This window comes from Lutra lutra, chromosome 6 (genome assembly GCF_902655055.1).
Source record: "Lutra lutra chromosome 6, mLutLut1.2, whole genome shotgun sequence".
Classification (NCBI taxonomy): Eukaryota; Metazoa; Chordata; class Mammalia; order Carnivora; family Mustelidae; genus Lutra; species Lutra lutra.
Window position 1 is genome coordinate 125,257,485 of NC_062283.1, and position 18,572 is coordinate 125,276,056.

Sequence of the window (18,572 nt, forward strand, 5' to 3'; positions counted from 1 at the left end):
AGTTTATGGAGTAAAATTGACAGGTAAAAACCTGTACATATTTAATGTACAAAACCTAGTGAGTTTGGAGATAAGTATACACCCACGAAACTATCACTACAATCAATGCCATAAACAAATTCATCACCTCCAAAAGTTTCCTTCCACTTTTTCAATTATTATTTTTGTGTCTTAAAAACATTTAATATATGATCTGCCCTTTTAGAAAAATTTTAAATATAAAACACAGTATTTTTAACTACAGGTTTTATGCTATATAGTAGACCTCTAGGACTTAATCACCTTGTATCACTGTAACTTTGTACCCACTGACTAATACTTCTCCATTTCTCACTCCCCTCCCTCCATAACCCCCCATTCTATTCTCTGCTTTTATGACTTTGACGATCTTAAATTCCTCCGATAAGCAGTATCATGTACCATTTGTCATTCTGAATCTGACTTATTACACTTAGTATAATGTACTTCAGGTTCATCCATGTTGCTGCAAATGGCAGGATTTCCTTCTTGTTGAAGATTGATTATTTTATTGTATGTATATACCACATTTTCTTAATTATGATGAAAAAATTAGAAAGAAAAACATAGTATTTTGATAGATGCTTTGATTGGGTATCTATTTCTGGATGTGTATTTAACAAATGTTTTAAAAAATCATGTGACCTCTCTAGGAATAATTTCTTAATTGGTTATAGGAGATGAATTCTATTCTTCTCCATAAAAATGAGAATTTTACTTTATAAAATATTTTGATAGGGGCTAATTTCAAAATATTCATGATATATGAGCATATTGATTCCCTTTGCAATGACTCAGATTCTACCTGAATGGCAATGGAATAAATGAAGCTCCTTTGGAAGTCCCCACCCCACTGAGACCTTGGTGTCTTACTGGCACCTAAAGAAAAAATATAATGTTATGACTTATATTATTTACTTGTTCTTCTTTACATGTTGAGACTGTGGGAAATTACACAATGCATACACACTATACATGGTCAATCATGTATTCATAAAACAAAATTTGGAAGCACAGTTTTCATCTGTACGCCTTTAGAAATAATCACAAATGCTGTTGTATAATTCATGAATATACATAATCAGGTAATACACGGTAACACTGGAATAATAATCAAAGGAAAACATATAACAATTACTAAACAATCACATTATTACGTTTGATAGAAAAACTTTTTGTCGTATTCTTTTTTACAAAGAAAAAAGATTGCTCTGTAAATCAGTCAAATTCTAAAGAACTACTAAGGAAAATTCTTTTTTGTGAAGAGTTTGATTACCTGTAAATCCAATAAATTCAATTCAATAAATCCAATAAATTTGTAGACATAGAAATAACACCCATCTTTAAGTGAAAAGAAGAGAATAACATTTAATTAGAAAGGGTCTAAATATTTAGAAATATTTATTGAGTGACTGGTATGTTCCAGGCACATTATACATGCATGTGAATATACTTAAGATACTGGCAGGAGGACAGTGAAATTAAGAACTATTTTATAAACCAACTTGAAAAGGAAATAAAGAAATGAGAGGGATAATGAGTGATTTTTTTTTTAAAGATCAAAGCTGTTGGGTTTAAACAACAATTAGGGTTATGCTGAGTAAATGCTTTAAAAGGATATGAAACTGTGGTCACATAGTGAGACGTTAGGTAATTTTCTATATGACGATGGAAGAGAGTGACTAAAGCAAAGTGAAGGCACACATCCATTAAAATAAGAAGAAAAGTGATATTTTGAGGTGGTTAATGGGTAGTCTGAATGCAAAATAACAAAATTCAGGATAAATGCAGGAACTGGGCAAAAAGAGTAAAAAGAAATAAAACCTGGGGTGCCTGGGTGGCTCAGGGGTTAAGCCTCTGCCTTCAGCTCAGGTCATGAGCTGAAGGTCCTGGGATGAGCTCAGGGTCCTGGGATTGAGCCCCAAATCCGGGCTCTCTGCTCAGCAGGGAGCCTATTTCCCTCCACTCTCTGCCCACTTGTGATCTGTCTCTCTGTCAAATAAATACATGAAATCTTAAAAAAAAAAAAAAGGAAAGAAAACCTGAGATGGATGCCAAAGTCTTCAATAAAATTACTCTATACTTTATTTTTTTTTTTAAGATTTTATGTATTTATTTGACAGAGAGTAGGCAGAGAGGCAGGCGGGGTGGGGAGCAGGCTCCCTGCTGAGCAGAGAGCCCAATACGGGGCTTGATCCTAGGACCCTGAGATCATGACCTGAACTGAATGCGGAGGTTTAATCCACTGAGCCACCCAGGTGTCCCAAATTACTCTATACTTTTAAGAATGAAAATAATCATTTTTGAAGTTAACTGATATAAACAATAGTTTTTCCTATGCAAATTAAGGCTTATGTTCACTTTATAATGTGCAAATAGATAAAATATTTGGGAATGTCTGGGGTGATGAATGTAGGGGGTTGGTACAAACTAATAGCATGAACCACAAAGGAGCAAGGTTATTGGCATGAGGAAAAACATGTAATGAGCTGAGTCTCTCTTCTGTGGGAAAGGAAGACATTATTCCTACCTAGGTAGCTAGTTTATGTTAGAATTACCCCTTCTTAGTGCTTGAGGAGTAATCCAGGTTTTGCTCAAGAACTGAAGTATGAGAAATATTCAGTGAAAGGAACAATGATAGAGTGGAGTATTCCAGAATAGATGGGTTTCCCAAACCATAGAATTTTCAAAGCTAACCTGAGCAAGTCCTGGGCAAACAGGAGTATTTGGCCTTCCTAAGTGAAAGTAAAGTGCTGCAGGTATAGGATATATCAGTAAAGGAATTGATGGAGTTTGCATATGATGGATTAGACACTGAAAGTTTGGAGAAAAGAGGGGAGGGTTTGTTAGAGAAAAAGTAAAGATAAGCAGAAGCCAAGTCATAAACCGTTATGTCATGCTAATCAGTTAAAATGGAGCCACTCTTATTTTTGTCAGGAGATAAATAAAACAAGACAAAACAAAACAAACACCATTGCAAAATCTTTTTTTGCAAAACTAAGTCTCTAATGGCATTAGGAAACCTTGCTTTTAATAAACCATTCATTATTAACATAGAGAAGCCAACACAGATCTTAATAACCAAATAATGAAATAAAATAATAAAAGGTTTATATGAATTTTATATCACAGTGTAGGATAGAGCTTATATACAGCCAAACTGACAAAACTCTGTTCTTACCTCTTGCAACCTCCTTTGACTGGCCAAGATAAGAGCAATGGAATTTATGATGTATACTTTAGATTACTAAGCTCTCCTGGTGATCCCTAGGACCAGAAACACACTTGCTGGGAAACTCTCTCTTGACCTCTACTGAAGAAAGATTCCTCACAGAGATCTTAGCAGTTCAATTTGGAAATAAGTGAGGCCATGTGTGAATAAGGACCTGAGGAGCTTGTACCCTGATACCTCTCAGACACCAACTAGTTGCCTGCACTCTGTTTCTCTTGCTTCACTGTTTCTTTACCTTTAAATAAAAGCCTTATATGAATATGCCCTGTGGAATCTTGTGAGTATGCCTAAATATTTGAAGTAGTGAAATCTTTATACTCACTTTACATGAAAAATAAATTACATTTTCATGTGTGCTTTAGATTAATATGTAATTCCTAGACATTTTCTGTTGTGTTTCATTCACAGAGCTCCTACTTCCCAGACATGAAGGAGAAAAGACAGAGGGGAAGAAGTGGTAGAATAATTATTTGTGATATTTCACAGTTTATTTCCTCATTCTAAGTAGGATGAAAGCACTATATGAAAATTATGGAATAGGGATTCCAAATATGGAATTGATTAATTTTCTAAAAAATTCCCTTTAATCTTTACTCTCCCTAAAATTATCTTGAGTTAATTATCATATTCTTATGATATCATAAGTATCAATTCTAGTAACATGGAGGGACCCCAAATAATGTATTATACTGAGGCCAGAGTTAATAGACGGAGTATTTTAGAGACAAGACTTCTGTTTTTTGTTTTATGAAAAAAGATACTTTGCTGACAAAAGAAACATCTTATGAAATATGTAATTTCATTATTAGATATTCAAATTTTATTCATTAAATGTTATTAATTCATAGGTCTTTATTTTAAACCTCTTCAAATGCAGTTTAAATGTTTTATATTAATATCAAAGTATTACACGAGTATTGCATTTGAGAGTAATACTAAGTATTGTTATTTTAAATATAAGACACTGTTATAAGCACAATGGGATACCATTAAAGTAAATTAAGGTGTAGACAGACACAGTGAACCTTGTGTTTTGGATATATTTCTCTAGCTGAAAGAAAGAGAATGAATAGAAGAAGCATAGACCTAAAGTCAGGGACAGTGAATTAGAGTTAATGGGGTAAGAAATCAAGGTGAGACTTAATATGACCTGAAGTGGAAGAGTTTACAAAAGAAAAAGGGGAAAATGATTTTGAGGAAGAAACCTGAAAATATGAGTGAAGGAAAGAAGGGCTACTGGGAACACGTAAGTAAACTTTATCCTCTTTATAATTTTGTGAAAGACTGAATCTGCTAATTAAAGTCTAGAACAGAGGTTGACAAACTAAAGCCTACTAGTTGACCACTGTTCTTGTAGATAAAGTTGTATTGGAAAACAACCACACCTATTGGTTTATGTGTTGTCTAAGGCTGCTACAAGGGCAGAGTTGAGTGACTGAGACAAAGACCAAGAGACATGTAAAACAAAATACTTACTATATGGCTCTTTGCAGAGAATGTTTACCAAGGGCAAAATACTTGAATTTCTGGAAATATTTTGGTGAGGTTTCAAAATGTTTCCAGTTTATATGTTAGAATCCTCAAACTCCTATACATATAAAGCTAATCTGAATTAAGGATTTTTTTTTAATTGAACAAACCAAGAAGAAATATTTCTGGTCTGAATTATGCAGCACTTTAAGTAACTTCTTTCACAACACTAACGTTAATACATGGTAAAAAGTAATAAAAGTTGTAATTTTTTTTCAAACTCTAATTTTACACAGCATTCCCAGTTAAGTCTAAACTTTACCTCATTTACATATGATTAGCTGAAAGTTTAAATGGATATAACTTTGAAGAAAATTTATCAAAGAACACATCAAATAACAGTTTTAGTAGTTAACAATGATTTTATAACTATGACACTAATTGAGCTTTATAAAGTTCTTCAGACATTTATAAAATTACAGGAAATGCATTAAAATACATAAATACTAAAAGAATTTGGGCTCAATGGAATAAGAGTTGAACTTTCCAATTAATCATCTGGCAGGCACTTTTATCTCCCAATCAAATGAAAGGGTAAAACTAAACTATATCAAGAAATGTGAAAGAAAAGGAAAAGCCATTTTGATAATGTTATTTATAAACCTCAATGGGTAATCTACACTCTTAATTCTTGCCTACTGTTTTTCTATCTACTCTGAAAGCTACAGACTCTCTGAATTCCCACTCTGTCTTATCCATTAGGTTATCAAATTAATAAAACCTAAGATGTGTTTGATTACACAAATCTTAGCTAAAAACAGTTTTTAAATCATTTTTATTGAGAAATATAATAAATGCTTAAATGCTGCATATAATGGAGATACACAGTTTAAGGAGAAATAAAACAAAGCCTTGTGTGCATGCTTTGTAACTTAAAACATTAACAGTGTTATCAGCACCCAAGTGTTGATTCACCCACTTCTTTCTCTATTGTGTGAAATATTCATTTTGTTCTTTGATTAGAATTGCCATATGTATACATATGTAGACATAAGTACAAATATTTATTTTTCCATGTTTTAAATATCTTTAAATGACAATTTTTACATTTCTACACTATCTTTTTTGCTCAATATTTGCTTTGAACCTCATCCATTTTGATGAGTCTAGTTGTAGTTCATTAATTTTCAATGCAAATAAAAATCATTTGTATTATTATAATTAATTTCTATTTGTACACTCCATGGTTTTTTCTTTTTTTTCATTTTTTATAAAGATTTATGTGAATAGCCTCACACATGCCTCCTGGTACAAACACAAGAATCTCTCTAGGTTATGTTCATAGAAGTATAACTTTCTTATAGAGTATGTGCATGTTAGCTTTTCAAATATGGTTGCACCAACTGACCATACCACCAGCAGCATTTATGAGTTCCCCTCACTTCCCATCCTCACCTACACATATAATGATGTTTCTTTTTTTTTTAAGATTTCATTTATTTATTTATTTATTTATTTATTTATTTATTTATTTGACAGAGAGAGATAACAAGTAGGCAGAGAGGGAGGCAAAGAGAGAGAGGGGGAAGCAAGCTCCCTGCAGAGCAGATGGCCCGATGCAGGACTCGATCCCATGAGCCTGAAATCATGACCTGAGCTGAAGGCAGAGGCTTAACCCACTGAGCCACCCAGGCGCCCCTCTTTTTTTTTTTTTTAAATTAACATATAATGTATTATTAGCCCCAGGGGTACAGGTCTGTGAATCACCAGGTTTACACACTTCACAGCACTCACCATAGCACATACCTTCCCTGAAGTCCATAACCCAACCACCCTTTCCTTACAAGACCTTCCCCCAGCAACCCTCAGTTTGTTTTGTGAGATTAAGAGTTTCTTATGGTTTGTCTCCCTCCTGATCCCATCTTGTTTCATTTATTCTTCTCCTACTCTCCAAACCCGCCATGTTGCCTCTCAACTTCCTCATATCAGGGAGATCATATGAAAATTGTCTTTCTCTGATTGACTTATTTCCTTAAGCATAATACCCTCTAGTTCCATCCATGTTGTCACAAATGGCAAGATTCCATTTCTTTTGATGGCTGCATAGTATTCCATTGTATATATATACCACACTTCTTCATCCATTCACCTGTTGATGGACATCTAGGTTCTTTCCATAGTTTGACTATTGTGGACATTGCTGCTATAAACATTCAGGTGCACATGCTCCTTCAGATCACTACATTTGCATCCTTAGGGTAAATACCCAGCAGTGCAATTGCTGGGTTGTAGGGTAGCTCTATTTTCAACTTTTTGAGGAACCTCCATGCTGTTTTCCAGAGTGGTTGCACCAGCCTGCATTCCCACCAACAGTGTAGGAGGGTTCCCCTTTCTCTGAAGCCTCACCAGCATCTGTCATTTCCTGCCTTGTTAATTCTAGCCATTCTGACTGGTGTGAGGTGGTATCTCATTGTGGTTTTGATTTGTATTTCCCTGATGCCAAGTGATGTGGGACACTTTTTCATGTGTCTGTTGGCCATCTGTATGTCTTTTTTGCAGTCATGTCTGTTCATGTCCTCTGCCCATTTCTTGATTGGATTATTTGTTCTTTGGGTGTTGAGTTTGCTAAGCTCTTTATAGATACTAGCCCTTTATCTGATATGTCCTTTGAAAATACCTTCTCCCATTCTGTCAGTTGTCTTTTGGTTTTGATGACTATTTCCTTTGCTGTGCAGAAGCTTTTGATCTTAACGAAGTCCCAATAGTTCATTTTTTCCCTTGCTTCCCTTGCCTTTGGCAATGTTCCTAGGAAGAAGTTGCTGTGGCTGAGGTCAAGGAGGTTGCTGCCTGTGTTCTCCTCAAGGATTTTGATGGATTCCTTTCTCACATTGACGTCCTTCATCCATTGTGAGCCAATTTTTGTGTGTGGTGTAAGGAAATGGTCCATTTTCATTTTTCTGCATGTGGCTGTCCAATTTTCCCAATACCATTTGTTGAAGAGACTTTTTTCCATTGGGCATTCTTTCCTGCTTTGTTGAAGTTTCGTTGACCATAGAGTTGAGGGTCTATTTCTGGGCTCTCTATTCTGTTCCGTTGATCTATGTGTCTGTTTTTGTGCCAGTACCATGCTGTCTTGATGATGACAGCTTTGTAATAGACCTTGAAGTCTGGAATTGTGATGCCACCAACTTTGGCTTTGGTTTTCAATATTACTCTCGATATTCTTTTCTGGTTCCATATAAATTTTAGGATTATTTGTACCATTTCTTTGAAAAAAAATTGATGGGATTTTGATAGGGATTGCCTTAAATGTATAGATTGCTTTAGGCAGCACAGACATTTTCATAATGTTTGTTCTTCCAATCCATGAGCATGGGACATCTTTCCATTTCTTTGTGTCTTCCTCAATTTCTTTCATGAGTACTTTATAGTTTTCTGAGTACAGATTCTGTGACTCTTTGGTTAGGTTTATTCCTAGGTATTTTATGGGTTTGGGTGCAATTGTAAATTCAATTGTAAATTGTAAATTTTTCTTTCTTCTGTCTTGTTGGTGTATAGAAACGTAACTGATTTCTGTGCATTGATTTTATATCCTCACACTTTACTGAATTGCTATTCAAGTTCTAGCAGATTTGGAGTGAAGTCTTTTAGGTTTTCCACATAAAGTATCATATATGATGATGTTTCTTAAAATTTTTGACTTAATTTTGATAGTTGAATATTTATATTCTACATTTGTTCTTTTTCTTATTTAGCTCTTCTTTCTCTAGTTTTCCAAGGTAGGGGCTTAGGTTATTGAGATGAGATCTTTTGCTTTCCAATACATGTATTTTATGCAATCAATTTCTCTTGAGGCCTCTTCCCTGAATGATGGGTTATTTAAAATAATGTGTTGTTGAATGTCCACATACATGACTTTTCAGTTACCTTTGGTTTATTGGTTTCTAGTTTAAATCTGCTGCAGTTAGGGATCATAATTTGTAAGATTTCTGTAACTATAAATTCAAATAATGTCTGTTTTATAGTGGAGTATATGATTTATCATTGCAAATGTTTGATGTGCCCTTCTGAAGAACTGGAATGTTGCCACTATTAGAGGGAGTATTCTATACATATCAATCATAAAAGTTGATTGATTGTGATGTTCAATTCAACTACATTCTTACTGATTTTCTACCAGTTTAATCAATCAATTATGGAAAGAGGGATATTATCCAACTGTAACAGTGGATTTGCTTATTTCTCTTTAGTTCTGTCAGCTTTTGCTTCATGTATTTTGTCACTAGTCACATCCTATTAGATGCAAATTTAAAATTGTTATGGCTTTTGGAAAATTGACTTCTGTTTAATTAGATAATATCCCTCTTTATCACTGTTAATTTTCCTTATCTGAAGTTCCGCTTTGCCTGAAATTAATATAGATACTAGAGCTTCCATTTTATCAATGGCAGATCTTTCTCCAGTCCTCTGTCTTTAACATATTTGGGTCTTTATGCTTAAAGTTGGTGTTGTGTAGACATAAAATTAGAGTGCTTAATTTTAAATTTAATCTGATGTTCTATGTCTTGCAAGTAGTTGGTTTAGATCATTCACATTAAAGTGCTCATTGACATACTGGGTTAAAATCTCCTCTTTGTAACTGGTTTCTTTTGTGCATTTTTCTTTGATTCTATCCCCACGATCCTACTCCCATCTTTATGACTTCTCTGCTTTTATTTATTTTTAGAGAGAGAGAGAGAGCATGTGAGAGCTGGGCTGGTGGGGAAGGGCAGAGAGAGAGAGAGAAATAGAGAGAATCTTAAGCAGGTTCCATACCCAGCGTGGAGTCTGAGGTGGGGTTCAACCTCACAATCTTGAGATCATGACCTGAGCAGAAATCCAAGAGTCAGATGCTTAACCAACTGAGCCATCCAGGAGCCTCTCTTCTTTGCTTTAAATTTAACCTTTAATGATGTCATTTTCCTTTTTTTATAGGTGCTCTAGGGTTTACAATATACATTTTAAAATAATCCCAGTCCACTTTAACAACATAACATTTAATGTGTAGAACAGGAACATGATAGCAGAGTATTCCCATTTCCTCTCTCTAGTTCCTTGTGACATTGCTAACAATGATTTTAGCTAAACATAACTATAGTTATCCAAACATTGTTAACATTATAGCTTTAAATAAACATGCATCTTTTAGATCAATTAAGAACAAAACAACATAAAGATTTTATTTTGGTTTTATTTATTCTTTGACACTCTCCCTTCCTTTATGCAGATCCAAATTTTTGACTATATCCCTTTTTTTTACCTGAAGAACTTCTTTTAACACTTTTTGTGGAGTACATCTGTTAGCAATGAATTCCACAAGCTTTTTGCTTTCTGAGAAATTCTTTTTTCCTGCTTTTTTGGGCTGTTTTGTAGATTTTGGACATGTTATATCAGATAATTTAATTAATTAATTAATTAATTACATTAAACAAGACTTTATTTAAAAATATGTATTATCTGGCTAGGAGCTGGACTATATTTAATGCTTCTTGTAGTTCTAGGTGCCAGAGAATTCAACTTCCCTTAGTGGCCTTACTTGGCTTTGGGGCTCTCTTTTGCAGTCTTAGAGAGGGTCTGTGTCTTTCAACTCTTACAGCTTTTGGTACACTTTTATTTTATAGTGTTATTGCTGGCAGTGTTGACATGTTCTATGGGAGGGGCATCATGCTAAAATATGATAATTCTCAGTCCACTAGTGAGACTTTCTTTTGGGGTGTGGCCTTCACAATCCTTACGTTCCTTTTCCAGGGGTTCTCTCCTTTACTCTGCCCTCTACTTCTTTCCCTGACAATTGCATTTTCATTTTATTTTCTCTAAGCCTTGTCTCTTGTTAACTATGTATTTTTCCTACTTACATTGAGAGGAAGGCAGGTGTGGGGTCAAATGGGAAGGAATGATCTTCCCTAACTGGGATAATGTCTCCAAATTACTTTCTGGTTGTGCCTTTTTTCCCAGATACAGAGGTTTGGTGGGGTTTTTTTCTGTTTTGTTTTGTTTTGTTTTTGTTTTTGTTTTTGTTTTTGTTTTTGTTTTTGTTTTTGTTTTTTTTTGGCCACAAGAGTTTGGGTGGGTTTTATGATGGCTACCCCTGCCAAGACTATGAGGAAATCCTTCTCGGATCCTCACCATAATAATTTATTTTGTTTCTGGATGAAAAGTACTCAAAAGTGACAGAAGTCTCCTAATACTGCAGCTTCCAGCAGTGATTCACTATCATACTAGTCTAAATTCAGCCTCTAGCCATTCATGAAAATTACCATTTAGCTGTACCTATCAATTTAGAGGATCTAGTGGTTTCTGTTCTGGGTAAGTAGATCTTGGCTGAGACTCTGGATTTACTTGTCTCTCCAGATTTGCAGGTAGTAGTGTCCTATGACTGTTCTATGATGGGTCCAGAGAAAAGGTCTTTGATTTTTAGTTTACCCATCTTCTTGCTGTAAGAACAGGAGTGGCAACTTTTCAGACCTTTACATATCTGAGCTTAAATAAGAATTCTCCATCTTTTGAAACTTTGTGAATACCTTTAAGTTTTTATCTTGCTTGAAGCCTAAGTTTGGCTTCTGTTTTGTTAACCAATTTAAGTACTGCATTTCATATGATTAAAGGCAAATTAGATTTATTGACATGAACAGTAAGTTGGACTTATATTGTTGAGATATTGTTTTGTATTTATTTAAATATTCATAATTTTATATACAGTTTGTTCCCTTTCTTAATCTCTTTCTATAGGGTGAGTATGTGTATGTGTGGGTGGGTCTAGCTTTAGTATTTGCTATTAATTCCTTACAGTAAACAATAATATTAGTAACCCCTTCTTGCTCTTCCCTTTGCTCCCATCAGCATCTAATTGAAGTAATACTTTTTCTACCCAGAAAATACTGTGTAAAAAATCTGGGATCTTATTGTGCTTTCATTTGCTTTTCCCTTTTTCTTGAACTTTTTAAATTATTTTTTCATAATTACAATATCAGCATCTATAAGCATTACATAATGTATAATCCCCTTCATCTACCATTTATAATTAGTTTTACAAATAAATATAGAAATGTATTCATGTGCACTACCAATAAATATGTTCAGACTTTTCTAGGATTTTGTCTGTCTGAAGCCCATACTCTAGTTCTTTTTTCAGGAAGGGCTCAAGGGAATAATATTCTCTGCATTCTTGCAGACAAAAGAATTTTCCTGCAGAATTAAATTTGAGGGTCAGTTTGGGTTGATATAAAATCCTGGCCTCACATTATCTTTTGTTTAGTATTTAAAATACAGTTCTACATTATTTTCTTTTTTTTTTTTAAAGATTTTATTTATTTATTTCACAGAGAGAGATCACAAGTAGGCAGAGAGGCAGGCAGAGAGAGAGAGAGAGAGAGAGAGAGGAGGAAGCAGGCTCTCCGCTGAGCAGAGAGCCCAATGCGGGACTCGATCCCAGGACCCTGAGATCATGACCTGAGCCGAAGGCAGCGGCTTAACCCACCGAGCCACCCAGGCGCCCAATTCTACATTATTTTCTACCTATGGCTTAACTGAATATCATATGTCAATCTAATTATCTTTTTAAAAATAAATTATTTACATTTTTTGGATATCATAGAAATGTTTACCTTTCATAAGCCCCAATAATTGTACTAGGTTATGCCTCTCAAATTTTTCAAAAATCTACTGTGCAGTTAGCATGCAATTTCAAGCTTTCTTTTATATTCAGAAATTTTTCATTTAATAATTTTGCATATCCATTTGTTCTGTTTGGATTTTATTTTTTAGAGACTCCTGTTCCACTTATGTTCAATTTTCTATCTTTCTAGTCCAGTTTATCTTTCTCTTTTTGTGTATTTTTTTCCAAATTTCCTCTTACCCACATTGCTTTTTATTAAGGCATTTTCCATTATTTTAATTAGCTTTTGTCTAATTTTGTCTTGAATTATCTTTTTTCTGTTATTGCTAATTCTCTCCGTCCCCTCAGCATTTCATTTATATCTTCTATTCATTTTATCATCTTAATGTCTGAGTTGCTAATTATGATTTCTTCAATTTGCCTCTGTCTGGGTCTGGTAGGAGATAGAAACACACCAGTTATTTCAACAAAACAATTTAATACAAAAGATATTAACTAGATACTCAACTAATATTTTTAAAGAAAGTGCGGAATTATAAAAGAGATAGAAATTATGGGAAGAAGTTACAACCATAGCTCTCAGGTAACAAAAGGGAGAGATTGGAATTACTAAAGATTTAAAGATTGATGGAGGGTCCCTGCAGAGCTGAAACTTGGATCTCTGAGAGGACTGCACTAATTGGTTGGTGTCAATTTCTCTGAGCTCAGATGAGGGACCCCATGGGACTGGGACACAGACCTCTGAGAAAAGAGCACCAATGGGCCGTGCTAAAATCTCTAAGGTGCACAGTAAACCTTGTTTTGAGAGCATTGAAAAATCTGCAAACTAGAACCAACAGCTACTGCTAGAATGGACTTCAGCTTCAAGGTGAAGACATTAGTAGAGTTATACTGATAGAGGCTGGAATTAAAACTGGGAATGGGGCTACACATCAAGACAAATAGCTCCTCTCTCTCCAACAGCCTCCCAGAACCCTGGTAGTATAGAACTTTATATTGGCAAAGCACAGCAAGGAGTGCTTGTCAAAAGAAAACAGGTAGACTCCCTGCTCTAGCATCATAAAGCAGAGTATAGGAGGCTGGGTGTGAAGCTGAGAGACCATAGCTCAGTAACTCTTACTCTGTTTTTTCATAGTTCTATCATTTTCCTAATTTCACTTTATTTCATATGGAACTGTGAGGCAAAAATGTTCACCTGTTTTATACAGGTTTGTGTTTCTGGCATGTTTCATTTTCAAGAATAGTGCTATTTAGCTCAGACAGAAATGAGGACTCCCTCTTTATTGTTACCAGGAAATGTTAAAAAATCTGACTTTATATTATCCGAGGTTTACTTTCTCTGCAGCTCTCTCCACTTTGTATCTGAATGTTCTCTTTCCTTGGCCCTAACTTCTCTGTCCTAACAGATATAAATTCTGTTCTTAGCAGTTCCTCATTGATGTGAGTCTTTGTCTGGGAAAAGTTGCTCTCAGTTGGTCAAATGGCCCAGTCCACTTCTCACTGGGGTTGCCTTTCACTCACCCTCAAACTGTGAATCTCACTTTCAATTGTGAAGCCCTTTCGGAGTTTCCTCTGCTGTTCTTAGAGTGAGGAGCCAATCTGTCTAAGCAGAGTGACTATCAATCAATATTGGGGCAATTATGTAGTAGTTATTAAATTTCTGGGCTCTTTGGCTCTCAGAGCCTTCATAAATCCTTCTGCTTTGTGCTCATTGACCTGGGTGAAAATTATATGCTCTTTTCATTTTGTATTAAATTAGTCAACTTGTAAAATTATGTGGATATGTTATACTTCCATCAAAAAACATTAAAAATGAGTGCAAAACTTTGAGTCAGCACAACTGGTAAGATAGTAGTCTTTCTATGAAAGAAGAAAGAAAGGAAAACTAGGAAATAAAATAGAGTAGATATATTTGAAACGATAATAAAGTGACAGATTTAAAATTGCAGTATACAGCTTGAGATAGAAGTAAAGAAGTAAAGAAGAGATATATATATATTTAGGGTATGTTAGCATTGAGATGCTAATTGAAATCAGGATGTGGGTGAAAAGGAAGAGGTTTTAGAAGTAAAATATAAAGAACATAGTGATAATTATTTTCAACGGTTCCAAATGTTTAATTTAAAACATCTCTTCTCTGCCTTCCACTTTCTGACCCATGAATTCCAGGTAGTGATATTATGATGTATAAAAATATAAAAATATTATATTTTTATGCTTAGTATTTAGTACATGCATGCATATATTCACAGTATCATAGCATATATGCACACACACACATGCACACATATGTATGTGTATGTCTGTATGAGTATATATGTATTATCAATTAAACTTTAAATAACTTCAGAAATGCCAAGATGAATTGACATAATCCACCCCCAACTAAAGCAAAGATCCTTTGTTTTAGTTGTTGATATAGTTTTCTGATGGGTAATATTTTTTTAAAGTAGGTGTTTTGAAGAACTGAAGTTAGTTTATAGACTATTAAAATTCTTAAATTCCACATTGTGATGTCAAAATCTTATAGAGGAAACAGAATTTTAAAGAGATTTTCCAAGGTCTGGGAGCTAGTTAGTGACATGTAATTAACCATAGCTAGCTAGATACCTAACTCTAGTCTAATTCAATGCTTACAATTCTGTCTCTTCTAAACTGAACCTAAAGCCAGTGAATAGCCACTAGGCTCTTTATTGATTACACTGTTACCTTTCCTTTCCAGCGGTACTAAGTTTTCATAGCATACATATACTACAACAGAATAAAAAAAGTTCCAGAAGATAAGTTATATTTTTCATGAGTATATGTTTAACAACTCAGGAGGAAAAAAAAAGTAACACACCTGAAATGATGTTTTTTGTTTATGAACACACATTATTAAATCATAAAACTTGCTACTACTATTAATCCCTTAAAAACATTCTTCTGTTTCAGTTTGCAAAATGCTATCCTATATTTCAGTGTTATATTCCAGAAACAGAGCAAATTCTGATTTATAAGCAATGTTACAGTTTCCTTGAACTGTGAATGTTATTAATAATATCGGTATGCACACACCTGACAAAAAAGAAACAGCTACTCAAAATGTTAGTATTGAATACAATCATAGTACAATTGTGTTATGTATTACTTTTTGAAATGATAAAATACATTTTTTAAATATCTGACTCTGAAAATATTGGCCCTATAAGATGAGTAGTACACAAATATCCCCTATTGTTATACAATTATATAATGCTATCAATATTAATCACAGTTAAAATCTTCTGCAAATGAAAAAAAAAACTCCAATCTGGTTGATATTTGTAATGATTTAAAAGTGGTTTGAAAAAGGTTACTAATTAATACGATAAAAATAAATGATTAAAAATATTTTAAATATCTCTAAAATATAATTATCTCACTGAGAATGTTTGATAACATTTATAGGCCTTCTGCTGCTTTTTTCATGATTCTTAATATTCTGTATCAGAGCAAAAGATAATATCTTTATCCATGTAACTAATATAGTATTTAAGGAGAGACCAACCTCCTACTGTCCACAGCTGCTTTTAATTCACAAGCAATTGGAATAATTCAAGCATTACTGGTGAGTTTTTTCCTGCTTCTCGCTACGTTATTTCATCTGAGCAGCCGTTATGTAAACTAAGAGCATCTGAAGATAGGTACCCTGCTTAAAAGTGTTCAGCAGGGATTCCATTTTTTTGTCATTTTTGGCAAATTGCATCGTTAAGTTGCATATGTTGTACTGTTGGTAGCCATGATTGCCTGGGATTAGTCAACATGCTCATAAACTCCATGACTTGACAAACTTAATTTTCTTTAGAGTCAAATATGAAATAAATCTCCTAATGTAGTAAACTGTTTTCAGATCAGTTATATATTCTAAAATATAGAAATGGATCATGTATACATGTCAATTGTTATATAAATACCAGGTAATACATTATTTCTGATGAACATTTTCCTACGTGTACAAATTCTAGGGGGAAAAAAATCTATAAAACTTGTTTTTTCTTTCTTTCTTTTTAAAAAGATTTTATTTATTTATATGAGAGAGAGAGAGAGAATGAGCAGGGGGCAGGGCAGAGGGAGAGGGAGAAGCAGACTTCCCGCTAAGCTGGGAGCCTAATGTGGGGCTCGATCTGGGACCCCCAGGACCATGACCTGAGCAGAAGGCAGACACCCAACCAACTGAGCCACCCAGGCTCCTCTGGTTTTTCTAAATTATACTAACATAATAGATATGTCCTGACCCACTAGATTTTAATATGGGTTTCTACAGAAATTTGTAGTAAAAATAATTTCTCAGAAACACTCATCTCACTGAGGCTTGCTTATAATTTAGTGCACAACCCCTTACTGCTCCTAGAATATGCCTTAGTTCAGGACATACATTTAGAGATGTTTTGGCACACAGACCAAGTATCCATTTTTTATTTTGTTTTGAAGTTAACATGGAGTAAATATATAGAGAGATTAATATATGACTTTAAGCATGTGTGATACATTTCAAATGTAGAATTAGCCTGTTTATTGATCATTTCCTTCATCATTTCCATCATTATCATAATTGTAATAATTGATATATTTAAATAAAATCTTGATGCCTGGCACAATATTAATAGAGTTTTGTTTTATATTATATTTAAATCTCACATGGCTTTGGGAAGTAAGTAATCTTATATATCAATATAAATTTATTGTGTGATTATTCAACGTTTTGAAGTCCTTTTTTTATATTTGTTGTTTATTTGAGTGAGAGAGAGCACAAGAGCTGGATGAGCGGTGGAGGGAGAAGCAGACTTCCTGCTGAGTGCAGGGCCTATAATGGGGCTTGATCCTGGAAGTCCAGAATCATCAACTGAGCTGAAGACAGATTCTTAAGCAACTGAACCACCCAGGTGCTTTGACATCTTTTTCTTGTCTGTCCATGCAATGTGCCATGGGTATTTGCTTATGTTTAATATCAAATTTTACATAAGCTATATCACCACCATTGCTACAAACAATATATATTGTTTGTGTCAAAGGAAGAGGATATTTTAAATAATCCATGGCACTGGTATCACCTTGGATACCAAAAAAAAAAAAAAAAAAAGGCATTTGTAGTTAAAGTTTTCTTTCTTCTTATAAGAAAGAAAAGGAAAAATGTGTCAATATTTCTTAACAGTTAGTGACAAGGCTTACTATGATGACAAGGGGAAAAAAAAAACTTGTCTTGGAGGGCTGAGCTGTGTTTTGTTTGCTTTTTTTAAAATTTGACTTACAAAGAAAAAAGGCATGGTCTCTCTGGAGGGTAGATTGAACTAAAGTTGAACCAACCATTTGCACCTTCATTGGACTGGACTCCATCTTCCCCTGATGAAGTCTGCCAGTTGGAACCAAGGCAAACCTCATTAACTTAAGGCCAAAGTTCTGTTCCAGGTCATGATGCTAAAAGAAACAAGAGACAAAATATATATATTTTTTAATTCAGGAGAAATACAGTATCTAGAGGGTAGAAGTGAATTCAGCTGACTGAAACATATTAAGAATGGAGCATTGGCAGAAGGAAAGAAAAGTTGAAGTCGTGGACAAGGCAGAGAGATTTTAAGAGGTAGTTGGCTTCCATGGAGCAACTTTCACCTTCAACCAGATGGTTATAATCTAGTGATGTCTGCTTTACAGGATGTAAGGAATTCTCTAAAGAAACTTACAATCTTTCTTCCTGTCACATGGTACTACATGCTTGAGATCTACACAGTCTTCCAGGGAAAGAGCATCAAGTATCCTCATCGTCATAGTAATGTTGGTATGGTTTGATAGCAGCTAGGAAAGCAGGGTCTTCTGGGAACAGATTCTCTTTATGAGCACTAGAATAATGGGGCTGAAGATAACCCGTTCCTCTTCCTTTTCTTCAGGGGTCACAGTTAGAAGACCACCACCAATACTATTAGTGACAAGAAGAGAGGGTAAGGTAAGCTCCCTTAGTTACTGGGAAGGTTAGAAAAAAATAGCCCTGTCAAGCCAGATTTTATTCATCTAATTTAAAGTTTCTAAGTCAACCTGTCTACCAATACTGATTGGTTCCTTAAGGCACAACCCTCTATGATGGCATAGTTTGGGCATAGCCTCTCTGTTCTGTAATGAATAGTGACAACCCTTGGGGGAAATCTTGCTTGTTAGTTGGTGCAGCAGCACCATGCTCTTGCTAAA